Here is a 22,989-nt window from a genome sequence, read left to right on the forward strand (position 1 = left end):
AGACTACAGACCTACTCTTTCAGAGGGAGTACGACCCTGTCCAAAGCAGGCAATTGACCAATTATCTGAACTCGGGAACCACAAACCCACAGTGCCTCCATCTTGCTAGGATTCAGACTTAGTTTATTGGCCCTCATTCAGCCCACCACCGAGTCCAGGCAGCAGTCTAGGGCTTACAAGACCTCTCCTGATTCAGATGTTACAGAGAAATAGAGCTGGGAATCATCAGTGTACTGCTGACACCTCACCCCAAATCTGATGACCACTCCCAAGGGCTTCATATAGCTGTTAAACTGCATGGGGGACAAGATGGTACCCTGCGGCACCCCACAGCACAAATGCCAGGGGGCCAAAATAGAATCAACCAATCACCCAATTCTCTGAAAATGACCCTGGCCTCCAAAACCCACCTCACCAAGTAGGCCCAGAAGGGTACCATGGTCAATGGTATCAAAAGCTGCCAAGAGATCAAATAAGAAAAACAGGATCACACTCCCCCATCCTTGTCCCGATAAAGGTCATCCATCAGGGCAACCAATGCTGATTCAGTCCCATAACCAGGTGTGAACCCAGACTGGAATGGGTCAAGATAATCTGTTTCATCTAAGAGTACTTGCAATTGCTGCGCCACAATTGTCTCAATCACCTTCCCTAAAAAGGGGGTATTTGCAACAGGTCAGTAATTGTCGCAGACCAATGGGCCCAGGGTGGAAAGACCAATGAGCCCAACATGGAAAGAAATGGGATAGTTTCCTATACCTGCTCATAGATGGTGGAGCAGCTTCAACAGGGGCTTTAAAGGTTGCCTACCCAGTACCCACCCTCTCCCCTCCTTCTCTTCCTCTGAATTGTATTAGATCCTTCCCTCCCCAGCCCTGGAAGAAAGCAAGAGATCTCATTAATGCAAAGGCAGCACACAGGCTTCTCAGTTTCACCCTAGCAAAGCAAAGTCACAGGCCTATCAGTTTATTGATAGCAAAGCAAAGACACATGCTGGTCAGTTTCACCTTAAAGGCACAGGCTTGAAAGTTTCCCCATCAGCAAAGACATAGAACAGTCAGTTTCACTTCAAAACAAAGGCATAGGCTTATTCAAAACAAAGCAAAGCTAGTAAGTTTCACCTTTAAAAAAGCCTTCTTTAAAAGGAATTTGATTCCTGGAGGATTAGTTAACTGAAGTATTACTGTATTCAGTTCTCCACATTTTTGCAGCAATTTGCAGATTAAAAAAAAACAAAAACAAATGAAAATTCCTCAGTCTAAGTGCAATTTTCTCCTAATAAACACATTTTATATGCATTTTGACTAACGTACACATTTTGCAACCATTTTCTCCTAATATAATGCATTATTTTCACTAAAATAGTTGTCTTTATGCCCACTTTCCCCTAATATATGCAGGTTCCACAACTACACAACTGACTTCAAAACTTGTGTTAAACCAAAAATAATATCACTTACACAACTGACTTCAAAACTTGTGTTAAACCAAAAATAATATCACTAAGCCTCTCCTTTGGCAGAATAAATCACTATATAGTTAATTTTAAGAACAATGGCATATATCACCTCTACTCAAAAGTAAGATTTTCTGTGATTTGGGACTTACTCCAAGGTAAGAGGGTGGAGAATTGCAGCCTTGGCTTCCTCATGAGTAAGAGGAAGAACAGTTCTCTAACTGAATATAGGGAGAGAAGTACGCTAACATTTATTTAAACCTGAGGGCAGACTACTACTATTACAAATACTACTACTACTACTACTACTAATAATAATTGATACAAGTAGACTATTAATTAAATAAGAATTCTGTTTACATTAAAAAAATCCTGATAGTTCCCGCAATTGTTTTGATTAGGGTTGCCAGGTCCATGGCCTGAGACTGATCCTGTATCTTTAGGAGAAGAGAAAATCGGCCAAGTGTAGGTGTTCTTGCAACTCTGCAATGGGAAAAACCACAAGGTGGAATTCTCCCTCCCCCCTCCACAACTTGTAAAGATACAGAAGACCTCTTGGAGGCTGGGCCTGGCAACCAAGAGGTCTTCTGTATCTTTAAAAGTTGTGCAGGGCAAAGGGAGAATTCCACCTTGTGTTTTTTCCCATCACAGAGTTGCAAGAACACCTGCACTTGGCTGACTTTCTCTTCTCCTAAAGATACAGGATCAGTCTCAGGCCAAGAACCTGGCAACCCTAGTTTTGATGTTGGGCTGGTTTTTACTTTTATTTTCTATTGAGCAGTTAGGAAAGATAATGACAGTCAGCTTTTCTGTAGTATTCTACCTGTGAAATTGTATATGTATGTGCAAAAGTGTTTGTGTACACCATTCATCATTGGTGATCACTCATGGCCGAGTAAGATTGTCTTCCAAGATAACGTCTTTAACAGTGGGTTCGTAAGTGACTGTGGAGGCCAATTCTGGATCCACACAGCCTCTCACAGTGAGGACATAGGTTTCCAGATGGAAGATGGTCATGATAAGGATTTCCTTGATGTACCTTCCCCTTAGCTCGTTTGTCCCTTTCGCCCTGTACTCGTGCTTCTTCAAAGTCCATAGCACCTTTGATAATGGCCGACCTCCAACTGGGACTCTCATGGGCCAAGGCTTCCCAGTTCTTGATGCTTATGTTACATTTTTTTAGATTAGCTTTGAGAACATCTTTAAACCTCTTTTCCTGTCCACCGATATTCTGTTTTCCATCCTGAAGTTGGGAGTAAAGTAGCTGCTTTGGAAGACATGATCAGGCATTCGAACAACATGGCCGGTCCAGCAAAGTTGATGTTGGAGGATCATTGTTTCAGCACTGGTGGTCTTTACTTCTTCCAATACGCTAACATTAGTCCGCCTGTCTTTCCAAGTAATTTGCAGAAATTTCCAGAGGCAGCGTTGGTGGAATCATCATAATAATTGATACAAGTAGACTATTAATTAAATAAGAATTATCTGTTTACATTAAAAAATCCTGATAGTTCTCACAGTTGTTTTGATGTTGGGCTGGTTTTCACTTTTATTTTCTATTGAGCAGTTAGGAAAGGTAATGACAGTCAGCTTTTCCTTAGTATTCTACCTGTGAAATCGTATATGTGCAAAAGTGTTTGTGTACATATACATACTAGGGTTGTGTACATATACATACTAGTCCAGGCCTCTTGATGGGCTGCGTCTCCATTAGGGTTGCCAGGCTCAGGGACTGATCCTGATCCTGTATCTTTAGGAGAAGAGAAAGTCAGCCAAGTGCAGGTGTTCTTGCAACCCTGTAATGAGAAAAACCACAAGGTGGAATTCCTCCCCCCTGCACAACTTTTAAAGATACAGAAGATACACACACGATCGGTTTGCATTACACACCAGTGACCACAGGTATAATGTTATTCCTCAATCCCCCCCCCTTATTCTTGCTGACTTGAATAATCTCAATACACTTTGCATGGCTATTGTATGGGCAGCTGCTTGCAAAAAGCATGTGCACTTGGGTCCCCATCCAAAAACAGAGTGCAGTAGGGAGACAGTAGATGCATCCTCCCCTGAAGAGCCTGCACCGAGTGGCAGGTTGGACTAAATGACCTCTAAGGCCGATTTCCTGCTCTACGATTAATCAGGTTTTGCAAGTTGTTCTAAAAGCTTGCAAAACCTCTTTGAGTAGAGGTGAATGTGGGGCATCTGCATCATGGAAAATGAACTCTCTCTCTCTCCACTTTGAACTCTCTTATAAACTACAACCTGTCTCCAGGCATTGTTACACATTTTGGACACTTGCTAATGGACAAAAAATAAAAAATTACAGGAAGTGGTCTGTTGAAAGCTGATAAAGATGGTGATAAGTTTACAAAGGGTCGATGTGTTCCTTTACATGCACAGCATGGCCATCGAGCTCAGGAAAAGGAAACAGAAGAGGAGGAGGAGGAGGAGGAGATGGAGAGAGCCTCAATACAGATCGCAAGGCTCAGCTTGGAAACAAGAGTCTTGGAGGCAGGAGACAGGCAATCATTTTTATTTTAGCAAACTTAATTTGTTTGACTAAGTTTGACTCATTCCACTTTTGCCTCTGATCAAAGAGGTTTTGTTGGTTTTTCTGGTACCTCACAAACCTTAAACACCTGTTTGATCAGAGCAGAAAGTGGCACAAACAAAATCTGTGCGTACACCATGGAAAGGAAAGCCTCTCTCAAACCACATACAGCTCTCTGAAAAATGATTGCAGGTCTCTAGACACACTATAAAAAGGTGTCCAGAAATTGTGGTTGGTTACCAAAAATGAGGGTGATGGCTGCTTGGAACAAGAGTGAGGGCTTGTGTCTCTGGTATCACAGTGAGCTTCAGAAACACTTTGAATATCTCCAAAGCACAGTGGGAGAGGGATCCCCCCCAAACATGCCCCACTCCAGCAGTGTCTTCGAAGGAGAAGGATCTTGGAATTGTTGTTGATCACAAGCTGAATATGAGTCAACACAGTGATGTTGCTACAAAAAAGGCAAAGTTTATTTAAGGCTGCATTAACAGAAGTATACTTTCCAAATTACACGAAGTACTAGTTCCCCGGACCCCTCTATTTCGTGCTGGTTAGGCTTCATCTTCAGTACTGCATCTAGTTCTAGACACCGCACTTGAAAAAGGATGCAGACAAACTGGAGAGGGTTCAGAGGAGGGCAACGAGGATGATCAGAGGACTGGAAACAAAGCCCTATGAGGAGAGACTGAAAGAACTGGGCGTGTTTAGCCTTTAGAAGATAAGACTATGGGGAGATACAATGGCCCTCTTTAAATACTTGAAAGGTTGCCACACAGAGGAAGGCCAGGATCTTTTCTCGATCGTTCCAGAATTCAGGACACGGAATAATGGGCTCAAATTGCAGGAAGCTAGATTTCGACTGAACATCAGAAAAAACTTCCTAAGTGTTAGAGCGGTATGACAATGGAACCAGTTACTTAGGGAGGTGGTGGGCTCTCCAACACTGGAGGCCTTCAAGAGGCATCTGGACAGCTGCCTGTCAGGTACGCTTTAGCTTGGATTCCTGTCCTGAGTAGGGAGTTGGACCCAATGGCCTTATAGGCCCCTTCCAGCTCTACTATTCTATGATTCTAAGGTAGCCTTTCCCAACCAATATGCCTCCAGATGTTGTTGGACCACAACTCGTATCAGCCTCAGCTAGCATTGCCAATGGTCAGGAAGATGGGAGTTGTAGTCCAACAACATCTGGAGGCACACTGGTTGGGAAAGGCTGTTCTAAGGTCAGGAGGAAGGCAGGGGAGACACTCATGACATACTGCAATTTGGAGATGGTTGGAGCAGCTCTGAAGGATAGCCCCCCTTTCTGATCTGATCTGAGAAGAGCATGGGGAGACAGTCGCCTTGGTGAGTATGGCAAATAAATGTGTGGTCTCTTGAACATAAAGATTCTAGGTTACATCCAGTGCTAGTCTCCTCAGAACAGACCCAATGAAGTTAATGAACATGCTTAACTTAGATCTATTAATTTCCATGAGTCTACTCTAAGTAGGACTTAGTTGACCATACCCCTTTGTATTAATCTGGGCAGCATTTGCACATTAAATATATAGTTTCCTCCTATGTAGCCCCCACCAGCTGCTACTTGCTCTATTGGGGAAAACATGATGGAGCTTAGTAAAAATAAAAATAAAAAAAAAGCTGGGAAGTCAATCATGGATCTCTCAGTGCAACTTGGCCCTGAGTAGGGATGGGCAAATCTGTCAATTTCAGGTTCTCCCAGTTTCTCATTTTTTGAGTTCTGCACATTACCTCATCAGCTTGCATTTTTTAACAAAAAGTCCTCATGAAAATTCATCAGTATTTTAGTGTGACTTTTCTGTAATACACACCATTTCGTGTGCAATTTTGCATAATATACACATTTTTGCAAAGCAATTTTCCCTGGCACATTTTTTGTATAATTTTGCATATTTGTATATTATTTCTGTGTATATTCCTTTTTATTCACACCTTCTTCAATATATGCATTTTTGTAAACATTGGTTGGTTGGAGAACTGCATCACAAAATTTGGATAAGTGTGAATTTCAAAGGACGTCTGTGTTTCAGTTTTCATATTGTTTTGGAAAGTGCAAATTTGATAGATTGAACTCTCCCATCCCTACTCACAACAATATCAAAATACCTGCTTTGAGTTATAGATCACATTTTTACAAAGCAATTTCCCCTGATACAATGCACTTTGTATGTTATTTTCACTAATATAGTCACTTTTCTGCACACTCTAGTATGTGCATTTTTTTGCATACATAATACAGCTGAAGAACTGCATTGCAAAATTCAGAGAAGTGTGAATTTGGAGGGACGGCTATGCTTCAGTTTGCGTATTGTTTCAGAAAGTGCCAATCAGAGAGGTTTGCCTTTAAATGCAAACTGAATTGAATTTCTCCCCCATCCTGATTACCAAGACACCAGATTTGTGCAGGTGCGACTCCATGCCAGGAAAAGCATCTCCTGTTTCATGTAAATGGAGTGGTCCCTATTGGCAAACTATCTCCTAGGATTAGCACAAAAGTGAGCCACTGTAACTAAACTTGCAAACCATGATCTGTGTTAAACAGCAACTGTACTCAACAAAGTCAGTGTTTTGCTGGAGAGATTCTGATGCATAATGGGAAATGTAGGTTTGCACCATAGCAGTGTTCCTTTGCAGTTAGGAAAGTGACCGGGAAATGCACTGAAATGAATGAATGACAAAGGGGAACAAGTATAAGTACCCTGCAAGCAACACAGACCAGATATAATGTAAACTTTATGCAAGCACATCAGGATAAATGCTCAATAAATAGGTCATCTGGAGGAGCCCTAACTGAAGCAGCTGGCACATGAGGTGGAGGGGGAACACAAGCCTGAGGTTCACCTGTGTGTTGTCAAATCATGGTTTGACATCAGATGTGAAATGACTCTGTGCGCCTGGGTTGCGCTTAAATGTATGGGAGCAGGGAGAGTTAAAGAAGGGAGGGCAACTGTACCCTACAACCTCAAATGCCAAGACTTTGATAATATCATAAGACTCCTCTTATTTTAAAAATGTATTTATTTTTTGATTTATATCCCACCCTTCCTCCCAGCAGGAACCCAGGGTGGCAAACAAAAGCACTACAAACACTTTAAAACATCATAGAAACAGACATTAAAATACATTAAAACAAAAAACTTTAAAAACATTTTTTTTAAAGCTTGAAGACTTTTTTTTTTTTAAAGGTTAAAAACATTGTTTTAAAAAAAGGTTTAAAAGCATATTAAAAAGCAATTCCAACACAGAAGCAGACTGGGATAAGGTCTCAACTTAAAAGGCTTGTGGAAAACGAATGTCTTCAATAGGTGCTGAAAAGATAACAGACGTGGTGCCTCTCTGATATTTAAGGATAGGGAGTTCCACATTCTTCTCAGGGCAGCGGCTTTAGCAATGGATGTTTTTTTGATTCTGAACCTGCAGAAGAAAGCCAGCTGATTGCCCCACGTCCTTCATCTATGGGGGCACCAATGGGGGCTTTAGCCTGCCAGACTCTTTTCAGTCAGCTGATATCCCTTTGTAGAAGTGTGAAGCAGGGGTGACATTCAACAGATGCAGCTTTTCACATGTTTAAAACATGGTAATGGGGGAAGCTGCACCTGAGGAACTTCTTCAGAGGGCTTAGAGCAGGGGTGGAGAACCTCCAGCCCACAAGGCAAACTTGGCCTGCCACGCCTCCCCATCTACCCTGCCAGACCATTTCCCCCAAATCACACCCACCTGGCCCACACCTGCCATCATATGTAACATCAGTTCAGTTGTGGGGCAAGTTGTCTTGTTGTCACCTGGCTTCCTAAGAAGGCAAGAGACTTCCCAGCAGAAACACAGGTGAGGGCAGCACAAGGGCAGTATCCAGGGTCAGACCGAGGTCAGAGTCCAGAGTCTACCACAAAATCAAGGGAAGTCAGGCAAGAATCAGGGTCAGAAGCCAAGCAGTCTGTGAGCAGCACAGGTAAGGGGCAAGGCAAGAGCTAGATCCAGGGGCTACAGGCAATCTTTCGACAGGTGAGGTACAGAGATGATGTATAGTTCCAGCAGCCCTTCCAGCCTAACACTGGGGTTTTTATGCTGGAGCTGCTGAACCACACCTTAAAAACTCAGTGGACTTGCAGCCTGTGTCATTTTTTAAAGTTGTCCCATACTCACGTCTGTCTTTGGTTACTGCGTGCCGTAAGTTTCCCAACAGATCTGTATCTGTAATTTAAAACAGGTGGAAAACATAATCCACTACATACAGAAATGTCCTTTATATGACAGCCCAAAGGGAAAATTCTGGTAAAATATCTTGTTTAGCCTATCAACCTATTCTGAACATAAGATTATTTGTTTTCCTTTAGAAGATGTTCAGCCATATATAACCTACAGAACAGCACTGTCTGCTTTAGCTGCAAGGAAACCCCAAGCAGAAAGAGTTAGCAAAATGTAACAGACTATGGTTAAAAGCATATGTAAATGTACTGCCTCCAAGTCGATTCCAACTTATGGTGACCCTATGAATAGGGTTTTCATGAGGCTGAGAGGCAGTGACTGGCCCAAGGTCACCCAGTGAGCTTCATGGCTATGTGGGGATTTGATCCGTGGTCTCCCAGGTTGTAGTCCAACACCTTAACCACTATACCACACTGGCTCTCGGTTAAGAGCATACCACAGGTAAACATCAGTCAGGGAGATGGTGAATAAACAAATGATAGCGTTGATCACCTGCAGCCTGACCTGTGCTCCCAAGGAGTCCTTTACTCCCTAGGAGTCCAGGCCTCTTGATGGGCTGCGTTTCCATTAGGGTTGCCAGGCTCAGGGACTGAGACTGATCCTGTATCTTTAGGAGAAGAGAAAGTCAGCCAAGTGCAGGTGTTCTTGCAACCCTGTAAAGGGAAAAAACACAAGGTGGAATTCTCCCTCCCCCCTGCACAACTTTTAAAGATACAGAAGACCTCTTGGAGACCAGGCCCAGCCTAGGGGGGTTTACACAAATGCAATGGTGTCCAACACCTTTAATTAGATGCTTCCTCCTGGTGGCTTCTGCCTGTCAGTGCTTTCTGTTCAGTGTGGTAGGAGCAGGCAACGTGGTGCCCTCCAGATGTTGTGGGCTCCAACTCCCATTAGCCCCAGACAGCATGGCCCAGTGGCCAGGAATGATGGGAGCTATATTCCAAAAACATCTGGAGGACACCAGGTTGACTACCGCTCACTTGGAAAAATTGTGTTTTCCATGGGATGGAGGAGAACATCTGGAGGATGCCACATGAGCTACCCCTCACTTAGAAAGTTTGTGTTTCCAACAGGATTGGAGTGTGTGAGAGGGAATATTAATTACTGGTTTGCTTTCATGTCTTTCCTTTCTTTTTCTGAACAGTCAAGATCAAAAAGAAAAGAAAAATTATGATACATAATAGTAATTAAAGCAATAGGAAAAGGAGAACCTACATGTGAGAAGGATCTTGGGATTGTTGTTGATCACAATGTGAATATGAGCCAACAGTGTGATGTGACTGCAAAAAAGACAAATGCTATTTTAGGCTGCCTTAACAGAAGTAGTTTCCAAATCACGTGAAGTATTGGTTCCCCTCTATTCGGCACTAGTTAGGCCTCATCTTGAGTACTGTGTCCAGTTCTGGACACCACACTTTAAGAAGGATACAGACAAACTGGAATGAGGAGGGCAAAGAGGATGATCAGGGGACTAGAAACAAAGACCTATAAGGAGAGACTGAAAGAAATGGGCATGCTTACCCTTGAGAAGAGCAGACTGAGGAGAGAGATGATAGCACTCTTCATCCCAGGGTGCAGGACACACAATAATGGACTCAAGTTGCAGGAAGCCAGATTTCAGCTGAACATCAGGAAAAACTTCCTAACTGTTAGACCGGTACGACAATGGAACCAATGACTAGGGATGGGTGAGAATTTCAATTCAATTCGCATTTCAAGCAGAGATTATTACTTATTTATTATTTGATTAATATCCTGCCCTTCCTCCCAGAAGGAGCCCAGGGTGAAATTTATCAACTACTTGACAGATTGCCACACAGAGGAGGGCCAGGATCTCTTCTTGATCATCCCAGAGTGCAGGACACGGAATAATGGGCTCAAGTTGCAGGAAGCCAGATTTTGACTGAACATCAGAAAAAACTTCCTAACTGTTAGAGACATACGACAATGGAACCAAATGACCTAGGGAGGTGGTGGGCTCTCCAACACTGGAGGCATTCAAGAGGACAGCCACCTGTTGGGTATACTTTAATTTGGATTCCTGCATTGAACCGGGGATTGGACTGGATGGCCTTATAGGCCTCTTCCAACTCTACTATTCTATGATTCTATGAACCTGTAAGGAGGAAGCTTTTAATTAAAGACACAATTGCCCCCAAACCCTCAATAGTGTCACTGGTGGACAGGTTGGTGTTAACAACTGTGTTTTAAAAACCACTGCAAATCAGAACTAAAAACAAACAAAAGATGAGAGAACAAAACCGAATAAGACCGGCAGTGACACCATTTGAGTTCTGTTTAGAAAGTAGCTGACCAAGGGATGTCATTCTCAAACTCAGTTGTTACCTGGAAGCAATTACAGTCATCCTGGTTTTCCAAGCCTTCATTTGCTTCAAAAATTGGTGTATGTAAGGCAAATGAAATAACTTGTAGGCCCTCTTGTAAAATTGTTCAGAGCCCAGCAAACTTTCTCACGCAACGTGCATAGCTAAGCCAAGCCATTTATCAGATTGTGGGAAGTAAATAGTCTGCTCCCAAGCCATTCAGGACAAATCCTGTTAACAATGCTGGAAAATGCAGTATATGCCCTTCATTTCAGCAGGGTGGTGCTATGATTTGTGTGTTGTTCAAGATAATGTTTTTGAAGGAAGTGCTTTTCTTAGGCTGTAGGCACACTAGTTGCTTCAGAAGCAGCCGCAAAAGTTTTTCTGGCTGCTTTTTGAAGTGACTCTGCCCTCTGCTGGCCACATGTCCCTTCCCCAATGCAGACTTCAGACCTTTCAAGACCAGCCACAGGAAAGTGTTGAGCTAATCACTGTCTCTGTCTGAGCCTGCAGCAAAGCATTTCCATTGGCCACACCTGAAAGGAAAACAGGTTGATCTACCAATCAGATGCAAAATCTGCCTGAAGCTGAATTTTTTAAAAAAGGCATACAAGCGGATCCAAAAAGGGGCAGAGTTTGACTAGTGTTGTGTGCAGGAGTGTAGTTGTCCAGGGTCTCGGGGGATCTTACACCCCTTTATTTTTTTGGGAATGGGGTCCCGGCAGGGTCCCTATGTTTTCAGCATCTTATGAGACAATCAGCATTAAAGGGGAGTGTGTTATATGCTTCTTTGTCCTTTCCTGCTGATTGGAGCCAATCAGAGTGAAAGGAGGTGGGTCAGCCATTGAGAAGACTCTTCTCAGCAGCAAACACTATCCTTTTTCATGCTTATTGGCTCCTAGGGATATCTGTTGTTGGGGTGAAGGCATTAACACGGATCTCATTCTCAACTCAGCAGCCAAAAGGGGGGCATGGCTGTGACAAACATGAAGGTACCCTGCACTTCTGAATTTGCCACTATACCACTGGTTGTGTGTCCCCACTTTCAGAAAAGAGAGGTGGAGATGTACTGGAACTGGCACAAGAGTGAGTGTGTCTCTACCCTTAGAAATCTTATTTCAGTATCAAAAAACAAGTCCTTTTCTTCCATATCATCCTGAAGCATCTTTCGTTTTATTGCATCTGTAAATAGTGGGCCATAATTTGGCATTATCAAGGGAGCATCTGAAGCAGGAGGCTTCAATGTTCATAGCTGGCTGAGACAATCATCACAGTTACATTTGGGCGTCTGTAGCCTAACTGCATGACTGGCTGGTTATCATTTTTTTGTGTTGGAAAGCCCATGTGATAGTTGGCAGAGGGCTGGATTCGCCAGGGAACATAAGAAGAGTCCGCTGGATCAATCCAGTAGCCCATCTAATCCAGCATCTAGGAGGTTCGGGACACCAACTCCCATCATCTCTGACCATTGGCCACGGTGGCTGGGGCTGATGGAAGCAGACTCCACAAACACCTGAAGAGCCAGAAGTCTCCCATCCCTGCACTACATCCCACTGGATCTTGGGGAGTAAAGTTTTTTTAAAAAACCAATTTAGAGGACATTGGTAATGGGGAGGGTGTATGGCGCTTGTGTAGTTCCTGTGCAGGGTGAGAACCTGTGCAGTGATCTGATCGATAGGAGAAAGTCACCAGATGTCTTCAGAGTGAGAGTCTGCAACTGGCAGAAGGATGGTCCTCCCTATGTGTGAGACGGGGGGAGCAGATGTGCCCTGTGTGAAAGATATTGAGTGGGTCTGACTTTTCCCAATGCTCTCAGAGGCCTAGCGGGATAATTGGCTCAGGTAGGTTTTGTTGGTGGGCTCTTGTTGGGTCCATATCAGGTGTTTAGGATGAGTCTTTGTAAGGGGGAACATGGGTAATGCCACCCCAGTTTCATTGATCATGGGTAGAGGGAGGTATAGCCATGGGGAGGTGGTGAACTACCACAGAAGACAAAGGCAAGGCTATCTACGGCTTGTTCTCTCCCACTCCTCTCATGGATGGGTTCATCGTTGCTCATCTGCTGTGCCAACTGGCCTGTGTGTGCTGTTTAACACCAGATTGGTACACAATAAGTCCACACTCATCCATGATTTGATCGTGGATGAAGGTGCCGATTTCGTGTCCATTACCAAGACCTGGGTGGGTGAGCTGGGAGGAGTTGATGTGACCCAGCTCTGCCCACCTAGATACTCGGTGCAACACCAGCACAGACTGTAGGGATGGGGTGTGTGTGTGTGAGGAGCAGAGCTTGGAAAAGTTACTTTTTTAAACTACAACTCCCATCAGCCCCAGCCAGCGTAGCCACTGGATTGGGCTGATGGGAGTTGTAGTTCAAAAAAGTAACTTTTCCAAGCTCTGGTGAGGAGTTGCTGTGGTTTATAGAACTTCCATCTCTGCCACTAGGAAACTGATCTGTCTGGGAGCTAGCTGTGAGGGCCTGCACCTGGTGTCGGGCCAAGAAAATAGGAAACTAGGGTTGCTGCTGGTGTATCGTCCACTCTGTTGTTCGGCAGCTTCTCTGACTGAGCTGGTGGAGGTCATCTCGGCTGTGGTGTTGGAGGAGTCCAGAACGATAGTGCTGGGTGATTTCAGTGTCCATGCTGAGGCTGCCGCTACTGTTCTGGCTCGGGACTTCATGGCCTCTATGACAACCATGGGGCTTTCTCAAGTTGTCACTGGCCCAACGCATAGAGCAGGGCACACCCTCAACTTGGTTTTTGCTCCAGATGGAGGAAGGGGTGGTCTGGAGATGGGGTGGATGTCACCCCACTGTCAGGGTCAGAATACTTCCTGGTGAAGTTTAGACTTATGGCTCTGATCCTTCCCTGCAGGGGTGATGGACAGATTAAGATGTACAGTCCCCGGAGACTAATGGAATCTATTGGATTCCTGAATGTCCTGGGGGAGTTCCCTGTAGATAGAGCAGGTGACCCTGTCGAAGCCCTTGTCATGTTGTGGAAAAGCAAGGCTTGTCAGGCTCTTGACACAGTTGCCCCCAAGCACCCTCTCCAGCAATGCGGAGCTCGGTCTGCACCTTGGTACACCAGTGAGCTAAGGGCAATGAAACAGGCTGGACGATGGCTAGAGTGGCAAAAGACATGCTGTGAGGCTGATCGAGCACAAGTAAAACATCATAACCATGCCTACTGTGCGGTGGTGAGGGCGGCAAAGAAGGCCGGCTTCTCTGCTACCATTGCATCCTCAAGTAGTCATCCAGTGGAGCTTTTCTGTATTATCAGGGGTCTGTTGACTTTTAGACCCTTTGGAAGTTCACTGTGAATTGTTTGCAAGGCACTTTGAGGGTAAAGTTGCTCACCTCCGTAGCAATCTTGATTCCTCATCCACAACTACTGTAGTCCCCAGTGAGGTGTCCAGTGCAACATCTGCTGCAACTGCTTGGGAATGGTTTCAGTTGATGCGGCCTGATGATGTGGTGCTTGCGATTATGTGTTCTCCCAACCCTTGCCCTTCTTCTTCTTCTTCTTCTTCTTCTTCTTCTTCTTCTTCTCCTTCTTCATGTTGTTTGTTTGTTGTTGTTGTTTATTTCTACCCCGCCTTTTGGCCAAAAGGCCGTCCAGGCGGCTTACAAAAAACACAAATAAAATGCATCAATAAAAACAATACAATTTACAATAGGTAATACATAAATAAATAAATGTGGGTGAAAAGAAAAGGATGGGCACAGGAGAAGTCCAAAGGAATGGATCTTGAGGGGAAAGACCTGGAGGAGAGATCCTTTCTCCATGATGACTGAGATGATGGATTAGCGACGCCATGCTACTCAGAGTGGATTTTAGTCCAGCCACTATCGACTGCCCCAACCCAGATCATCAAATGGCACCAGTCTCTTCGCTCCGGGCTTGCTCCTCAGTGGTTGCTGTGGCGGCAGCAGCTGCTGCGGCTTCCCTTCCGGCTCCTGTGCCTCTTCCTGCCCTGCCAGCAGCAGCAGTGGCTTGGGCGGGCCCGGCTTGGGCCTCGAGGGCCTCGCAGAACTGCTGGAAGCTGACGGCGTGCTCCCCACGGCTTAGGTGACCTCCAGCCAGCACGGTGTGGTGCCAGGAGAGGAGCTGCTTGTCTGGGAGAGCCCCGCGCAGGCGGGGCAGGCCGCCTCCTCGTCCCGCAGCGGGCGGTGGTGGCATCGGTGAGGAAAGCACCATGGGGCCAGAGGAGGAAGGCGAGGCCGACGACGCTCATAGTAGGGTAAAAGTAAGAACATAGATGGGTGTTTTCAAAAGGTGGTGCTGGGGGTGGGAGAACTACTGCTCAGTTCTGTGGCACTTGTGCTACGGAGCTCTGCATGGTTCTGCCCTCTTATTAAACCTTGCCAAGGGGGTTTAACAGAGTGCATGCAGGGTGCGGTCAATGCATTGTTGCAAGAGGAAGTAGTTCCAGCTGCCCTGAAAGAGGCTGTGATTTGACCACTCCTGAAAGAGCCTGCCCTGTACCCATTGCTTTGTGATAGCTACTGCCCGGTAGGGTTGCCAGGTCAGAAGCATCCCAAAACCTGAGATTTGAGGGGTGGGCCCTAGTGATGTCATGGAGGCGGGCCTGAATGATGTCATGGAGCAGGCCCAAGTAATGTCACGGGGCAGGCCCAAGTGATGTCATTAAGCATGATACATTAAGCATCAATCACAGTTGCTTGGAGCATACAATTAAAAAAATCTGATTGGAAATTAAAATAGAAATCGTAGCTTAAAGATGGAGCCTTGGTAGGGAACATTTAATCTAGCCTACGGCAAGAAGGGTTTAAGTGCCTTCAGGCCAGGCCAGTCACCAGAAGTCCACTGTAGGGACAAAGGAGCCTAGTGTTGTGGAGATGTTAGATGGGAGCACTCAGGAGTAAAGATGGATGCTCCTGAAGGCTACAATTATAAACACACTTACTAAAGGATTAAGCCCCATAGAACTCAACAGGACTTACTTCTGAGTAGATATAGTTTGGATTGTGCTGTTGGTAAAGCTTGAGTAGGCATCCTCTGCAAAGACATCCATCTCCAAGCAGGTTTGGCAACCCCCTGCCTGGAATGCTCTGCCCTTATCTTTTAACGTGGCTGCTTCAAACATCTTTTCAGATTTGACCTTTCACTTCAGAAAGAGGTCTGAGAAATGAGTAAGAGTAAGAAGTATCTTTTAAAATTGTTCTTTTCAATTCACTCTTGAATGCACATCATACCTAGGGCAGATCCACACCATTCATTTGAAGCACGTTCAACACCCATTTGAAGCACATGAATCCCACCACAGAATCATGGGAACTGCAATTTGCTAAAAGTGGTGAGAACTATAACTGTGAGGGGGAAACGCCACTTCCCAGGATTCTTTAGGGGAAGTCATGCGCTTTAAATGAGAGTTGGATGTGCTTTAAACGTATTGTGTGAATCCACAATAAATTTTGCCTGCATGCAAATTGTTTTAATTAATTTTTCAAAATGGAAATGAGCTATAAACTCTAGTGGGTGACCATGGGCTACTCACCATCTCTCAGCCTATCTGCCCCTCAGGATGAAAACAATGGAGAACCATGACCACCCCAAGGCATACTTAAAATGTAGAGGAAGTATTGTACAACCATAGTGTGAAATCAGATACTGATTGGGACACAGTATGACAAAATATTTATATAAGCCTGACTGTCAAATATGTTCATTATTTACACAACCTGTGAAGATATTTATAGTGCAATCCTATGTTTGTTTACTCAGAAGCAAGTCCCAATGTACTCAATGGGGCTTACTCAACCAGGGAAAACTGTATCTTCAAGTGATAAGGAACTTGTTCTTTTAACAAGCCTTTTAAGTTGAGATCTTATCCCAGTCTGTGTCTGTGCTGGAATTGCTTTTTAATATGTTTTTAAACCTTTTCTTTTACAAAAAAGTTTTTAAAGCTTTTAAAAATGTTTTTAACGTTTTAATATATTTTAAAGTCTGTTTTTATGATTTTTAAAGTGTTTTTAGTGCTTTTGTTTGCCACCCTGGGCTACTACTGGGAGGAAGGGTGGGATATAAATCAAATAATAAATAAACAAACTTCATTCACCCAGCCCAAAATTCAGAATCATGCCACTTTAAGCTGTTTTTGCAACTGTTTATACTTGTTTTATGGTTACTGGTTTTTAAAGGGATTTATTTCTTATTGTGAGCTGCCTTGGTTTCCAATCACCAACCCTACCTCACAGGGTTGTTGGAAAGGCTACACGCTACACACACACACACACACACTTGCAGGTGTCAAAATACACCCCATATAATAGTTTATTGTCAAACCATTTGGTCATTGAGGAACATTTTTTAAAAAAATCAGTATTAGTTTCCTACATAATAAGAACTGTGATACCTAGGTAAACCCTGCCTAATTGCTTTAAAAATAGGACTGGAGAGGAAGAGAAAGATTTACAACACAAACACAACTCTGTGCCATGTTTACTCAAAAGTCCCATTAATTTACAGCACAATCCTAACCATGACTACTCAAAAGTAAGTCCTAATGGAGTTCAATGGAGTTTACTCCAGGTACATGGAAAGCAAGTATTGGATTAAATACTTTCTTATTTCATAGCCCAGGGTCTGACTCTTGCACACAAGAGAAAAAAAAACATTAAGCCATATTACTTACGCAAACTGCAAAATCTCAAAGCCACCATTTTCTGACATTGAAATTAAGCCTAGGCATGCCTGGATCAACAAGTCACAACCCTGGCTTCATTTATTGGCTACAATCCTACAAGGGTGGGGTTAGAGCCAGAGCTTGGAAAAGTTACATTTTAAAACTACAACTCCTGTCAGCCCCAGCCAGCACGGCTACTGGATTGGGCTGATGGGAGTTGTAGTTAGAGCTAGGAGCTGTTATAAAGATCTGTAAAACAGATTTAACACTTGTGCTGTTGGGGCGGTTGACATTTTGGTGTATATCTCGGGAACCAGATCACCTAGAAATATTTTTTTTAAATTGAAGCTGAGCGTCGGGAGATTAAGGGGTGCTAGATGGATAACCAGAGGGCACCCCCAAAGAACAGAGACTCCAGCCGAAAAACAGAGACCTGTTAACCCTACTGCCCGGTCTCAAATAGCCCCTTCTTAGGGAAGGTGATTGAGAGGGTTGTGGAACAGCAATTGCAAGTACTCTTGGATGAAACAGATTATCTTGACCCATTGCAATCTGGATTCAGGCCTGGTTATGGGACTGAATCAGCCTTGGTCGCTCTTTATTGGGAGAAGGATGGGGGAGTGCAACCCTGTTATTAAGAACATAAGAAGAGCCTGCTGGATCAGGCCAGTGGCCCATCTAGTCCAGCATCCTGTTCTCACAGTGGCCAACCAGGTGCCTGGGGGAAGCCCGCAAGCAGGACCCGAGTGCAAGAACACTTTCCCCTCCTGAGGCTTCCGGCAACTGGTTTTCAGAAGCATGCTGCCTCTGACTAGGGTGGCAGAGCACAGCCATCACGGCTAGTAGCCATTGATAGCCCTGTCCTCCATGAATTTGTCTAATCTTCTTTTAAAGCCATCCAAGCTGGTGGCCATTACTGCATCTTGTGGGAGCAAATTCCATAGTTTAACTATGCGCTGAGTAAAGAAGTACTTCCTTTTGTCTGTCCTGAATCTTCCAACATTCAGCTTCTTTGAATGTCCACGAGTTCTTGTATTATGAGAGAGGGAGAAGAACTTTTGTCTATCCACTTTTTCAATGCCATGCATAATTTTATACACTTCTATCATGTCTCCTCTGACCCGCCTTTTCTCTAAACTAAAAAGCCCCAAATGCTGCAACCTTTCCTCGTAAGGGAGTCGCTCCATCCCCTTGATCACTCTGGTTGCCCTCTTCTGAACCTTTTCCACCTCTATAATATCCTTTTTGAGATGAGGCGACCAGAACTGTACACAGTATTCCAAATGCGGCCGCACCATAGATGTATACAACGGCATTATGATATCGGCTGTTTTATTTTCAATACCTTTCCTAATTATCCCTAGCATGGAATTTGCCTTTTTCACAGCTGCCACACACTGGGTCGACATTTTCATCGTGCTGTCCACTACAACCCCGAGGTCTCTCTCCTGGTCAGTCACCACCAGTTCAGACCCCATGAGCGTATATGTGAAATTCAGATTTTTTGCTCCAATATGCATAATTTTACACTTGTTTATACTGAATTGCATTTGCCATTTTTCCGCCCATTCACTCAGTTTGGAGAGGTCTTTTTGGAGCTCTTCGCAATCCCTTTTTGTTTTAACAACCCTGAACAATTTAGTGTCGTCAGCAAACTTGGCCACTTCACTGCTCACTCCTAATTCTAGGTCATTAATGAACAAGTTGAAAAGTACAGGTCCCAATACCGATCCTTGAGGGACTCCACTTTCTACAGCCCTCCATTGGGAGAACTGTCCGTTGATTCCTACTCTCTGCTTCTCAGCCAATTCCTTATCCACAAGAGGACCTCTCCTCTTATTCCATGACTGCTAAGCTTCCTCAGAAGTCTTTGGTGAGGTACCTTGTCAAACGCTTTTTGAAAGTCTAAGTACACTATGTCCACTGGATCACCTCTATCTATATGCTTGTTGACACTCTCAAAGAATTCTAATAGGTTACTGAGACAGGACTTTCCCTTGCAGAAGCCATGCTGGCTCTGCTTCAGCAAGGCTTGTTCTTCTATGTGCTTAGTTAATCTAGCTTTAATAATACTTTCTACCAGTTTTCCAGGGACAGAAGTTAAGCTAACTGGCCTGTAATTTCCGGGATCCCCTCTGGATCCCTTTTTGAAGATTGGCGTTACATTTGCCACTTTCCAGTCCTCAGGCACAGAGGAGGACCCGAGGGACAAGTTACATATTTTAGTTAGCAGATCAGCAATTTCACATCTGAGTTCTTTGAGAACTCTCGGGTGCATGGCATCCGGGCCCGGTGATTTGTCAGTTTTTATATTGTCCATTAAGCCTAGAACTTCCTCTCTCGTTACCACTATTTGTCTCAGTTCCTCAGAATCCCTTCCTGCAAATGTTAGTTCAGGTTCAGGGATCTGCCCTATATCTTCCACTGTGAAGACAGATGCAAAGAATTCATTTAGCTTCTCTGCAATCTCCTTATAGTTCTTTAGTACACCTTTGACTCCCTTATCATCCAAGGGTCCAATTGCCTCCCTAGATGGTCTCCTGCTTTGAATGTATTTATAGAATTTTTTGTTGCTGGTTTTTATGTTCTTAGCAATGTGCTTCTCAAATTCTTTTTTAGCATCCCTTATTGTCTTCTTGCATTTCTTTTGCCAGAGTTTGTGTTCTTTTTTATTTTCTTCATTCAGACAAGACTTCCATTTTCTGAAGGAAGACTTTTTGCCTCTAAGAGCTTCCTTGACTTTGCTCGTTAACCATGCTGGCATCTTCTTGGCCCTGGCGGTACCTTTTCTGATCTGCAGTATGCACTCCAGTTGAGCTTCTAATATAGTGTTTTTAAACAACTTCCAAGCATTTTCGAGTGATGTGACCCTCTGGACTTTGTTTTTCAGCTTTCTTTTTACCAATCCCCTCATTTTTGTGAAGTTTCCTCTTTTGAAGTCAAATGTGACCGTGTTGGAGTTTCTTGGCAATTGGCCATTGACATGTATGTTTAATTTAATAGCACTGTGGTCACTGCTCCCAATCTGTTCAACAACACTTACATCTCGCACCAGGTCCCGGTCCCCACTGAGGATTAAGGCCAGGGTTGCCATCCCTCTGGTCGGTTCCATGACCAACTGGTCTAGGGAATAGTCATTTAGAATATCTAGAAATTTTGGTTGTTTGTCATGACTGGAACACATATGTGGCCAGTCTATGTCCGGGTAGTTGAAGTCACCCATTACTACCACATTTCCTAGTTTGGATGCTTCCTCAATTTCATATCTCATCTCAAGGTCTCCCTGAGCATTTGGTCAGGGGGACGATAGATCGTTCCCAGTATTAAGTCCCTCCTGGGGCATGGTATCACCACCCACAACGATTCTGTGGAGGAGTCCGCCTCTTTTGGGGTTTCGAGCTTGCTGGATTCAATGCCTTCTTTCACGTATAGAGCGACTCCGCCACCAATACGTCCTTCCCTGTCCTTCCGATATAGTTTATATCCAGGGATAACCGTATCCCACTGGTTTTCTCCATTCTACCAGGTCTCCGTTACACTCACTATATCAATGCTCTCCTCTAAGACCAAGCACTCCAGTTCTTCCATCTTGGTTCGGAGGCTCCTAGCATTGGCGTACAGGCACTAGTAAGCAGTGTCTCTCTTCAAGTGTCTTTGGCACTTGTGGTTTGGCCTGTGGTAATTTTGCTCTTCTGAATGTATATCCTGTGCCCCTGCTCTCACCATGCCTACTTCTAGGCCTACCCCTTTTAAAATTTCATCATTTCTTTGGTCTTTATCCCAGGGGGAAGGTTTATTTCGAACTGGACCTTCCTCAGCTCCTGTCGGGTTTCTCCCTTCAGTCAGTTTAAAAGCTGTTCTGCTACCTTTTTAATTTTAAGTGCCAGCAGTCTGGTTCCATTCTGGTTCAAGTGGAGCCCGTCCCTTTTGTACAGGCCCAGCTTGTCCCAAAATGTTCCCCAGTGCCTAACAAATCCAAACCCTTCCACCCGACACCATTGTCTCATCCACGCATTGAGACTGCAAAGCTGGGCCTGTCTGGCTGGGCCTGCGCGTGGAACCGGTAGCATTTCAGAGAAAGCCACCTTGGAGGTCCTGGCTTTCAGCATCCTACCTAGCAACCTAAATTTTGCTTCCAGGACCTCACGGCTGCATTTCCCCATGTCGTTGGTGCCAACGTGCACCACGACCACTGACTCCTCCCCAGCACTGTCTACCAAACTATCTAAACGATGGGCGATATCCGCAACCTTTGCACCAGGCAGGCAAAACACCTTGTGGTCTACACGCCCATCACACACCCCACTGTCTATGTTCCTAATGATAGAATCACCCACTACAAGGATCCCTCCACCCCCTGGAGATATATCCTCAGCACGAGAGGATAGCTGCTCATCCCCCAAGGAATGGGTCCCTTCTAAGGGATCGTTTCCCTCTTCCTCAGCTGGATGCTCTCCTTCCCCGAGACCATTGTTCTCCATGATAGCAGAAGAGCTATCATCGTTGGAGTGGGACACAGCTATAACGTCCCTGAAGGCCTCCTCCACACACCTCTCTGCCTCTCTCCGCTTTTCCAGGTCCGCCACCTTGGCCTCAAGGAAATGAAGTTGTTCCCGGAGAGCCAGGAGCTCATTGCACCGAGAGCACACCCACGAGTTCTGTCCAACAGGCAGATAGTCGTACATGCTGCAGGCGGTGCAAAACACTGGAAAGCCCCCACACCCCTGCTGGCTAATTACCTGCATAGTTTTGTTTAAGGTTTATTACGTCAATGGGTTGGAGACTGCGGTTTAGTTGAGGTCAGGGAACAGACGGGCAGAGTGGGGGGCCCTGGACTCCTCGCCCTGCTGCCGAACTCACTCTGCTGCTTAACTCGCCTTGACGCTTTGTCAGCTGGGGCTCCCTCTAGCTTCTTACTTGATCTCTCAGCGGCTTTTGATACCATTGACTATGGTATCCTTCTGGGCTGATTTGGTGAGATGGGTATCAGAGGCACTGTTTTACAGTGGTTTCGATCCTATTTCCAAGGTAGTTTTCAGAGAATAGCATTGGGTGATTGTCTTTCAGCCCCCTGGCAGTTGTGCTGTGGGGTGCCCCAGGGTACCTTCTTGTCCCCAATGCTGTTTAACATCTATATGAAGCCCTTGGGAGTGGTCATCAGGAGATTTGGGGTAAGGTGTCAGCAGTATGCAGACTATACCAAGCTCTATTTCTCTGTAACATCTGAATCAGGAGAGGCCGTGCAAGCCATGGACCGCTGCCTGGACTTGGTGGTGGGCTGGATGAGGGCCCGTAAACTGAGTCTGAATCTTAGCAAAACGGAGGTGCTGTGGGTTGGTGGTTCCCAATTCAGATATTTGTTCAGTTGCCTGTTTTGGCTGGGGTCATACTCCCTCTGAAAGAGCAGGTCCATAGGCTGGGGGTGCTCTTGGATCCATCTTTGTTGCTAGAGGCCCAGGTGACCTCAGTGGCTAGGAGTGCCTTTTACCAACTTCAGCTGGTAAGACAGCTGCAGCTGTTTCTGAACCAGGATAGCCTAACCACTGTTGTCCATGCACTGGTAACCTCCAGGCTAGATTAATGTAGTGCGCTCTATGTGGGGCTGCCCTTGAGGTTGGTCCGGAAGCTGCAGCTGGTGCAAAATGTGGCGGTGAGACTGCTCACTGGGGTAGGGTACCACCAACATGTCACCCCACTGCTGAAAGAATTGCACTGGCTACTTATTAGCTACTGGGCTAAGTTCAAGGTTCTAGGGTTCTAGGTTTGGTTTACAAAGCCCTATACAG

General features: G+C 44.9%; 1 protein-coding gene across 1 annotated transcript in view; it reads right to left on the reverse strand.

Annotated features, from left to right (window-relative positions):
* Positions 1 to 839, reverse strand: part of GPR132 (G protein-coupled receptor 132) — a 37,102-nt gene extending 36,263 nt beyond the window's left edge. The window contains exon 1 of the mRNA XM_061613283.1: positions 760 to 839. The gene's annotated coding sequence lies outside the window, so the exon portion shown is untranslated. The remainder of the gene's footprint in view (positions 1 to 759) is intronic.
* Positions 840 to 22,989: the final 22,150 nt, after the last annotated feature.

This window comes from Rhineura floridana, chromosome 2 (assembly GCF_030035675.1).
Source record: "Rhineura floridana isolate rRhiFlo1 chromosome 2, rRhiFlo1.hap2, whole genome shotgun sequence".
NCBI classification, from domain to species: domain Eukaryota; kingdom Metazoa; phylum Chordata; class Lepidosauria; order Squamata; family Rhineuridae; genus Rhineura; species Rhineura floridana.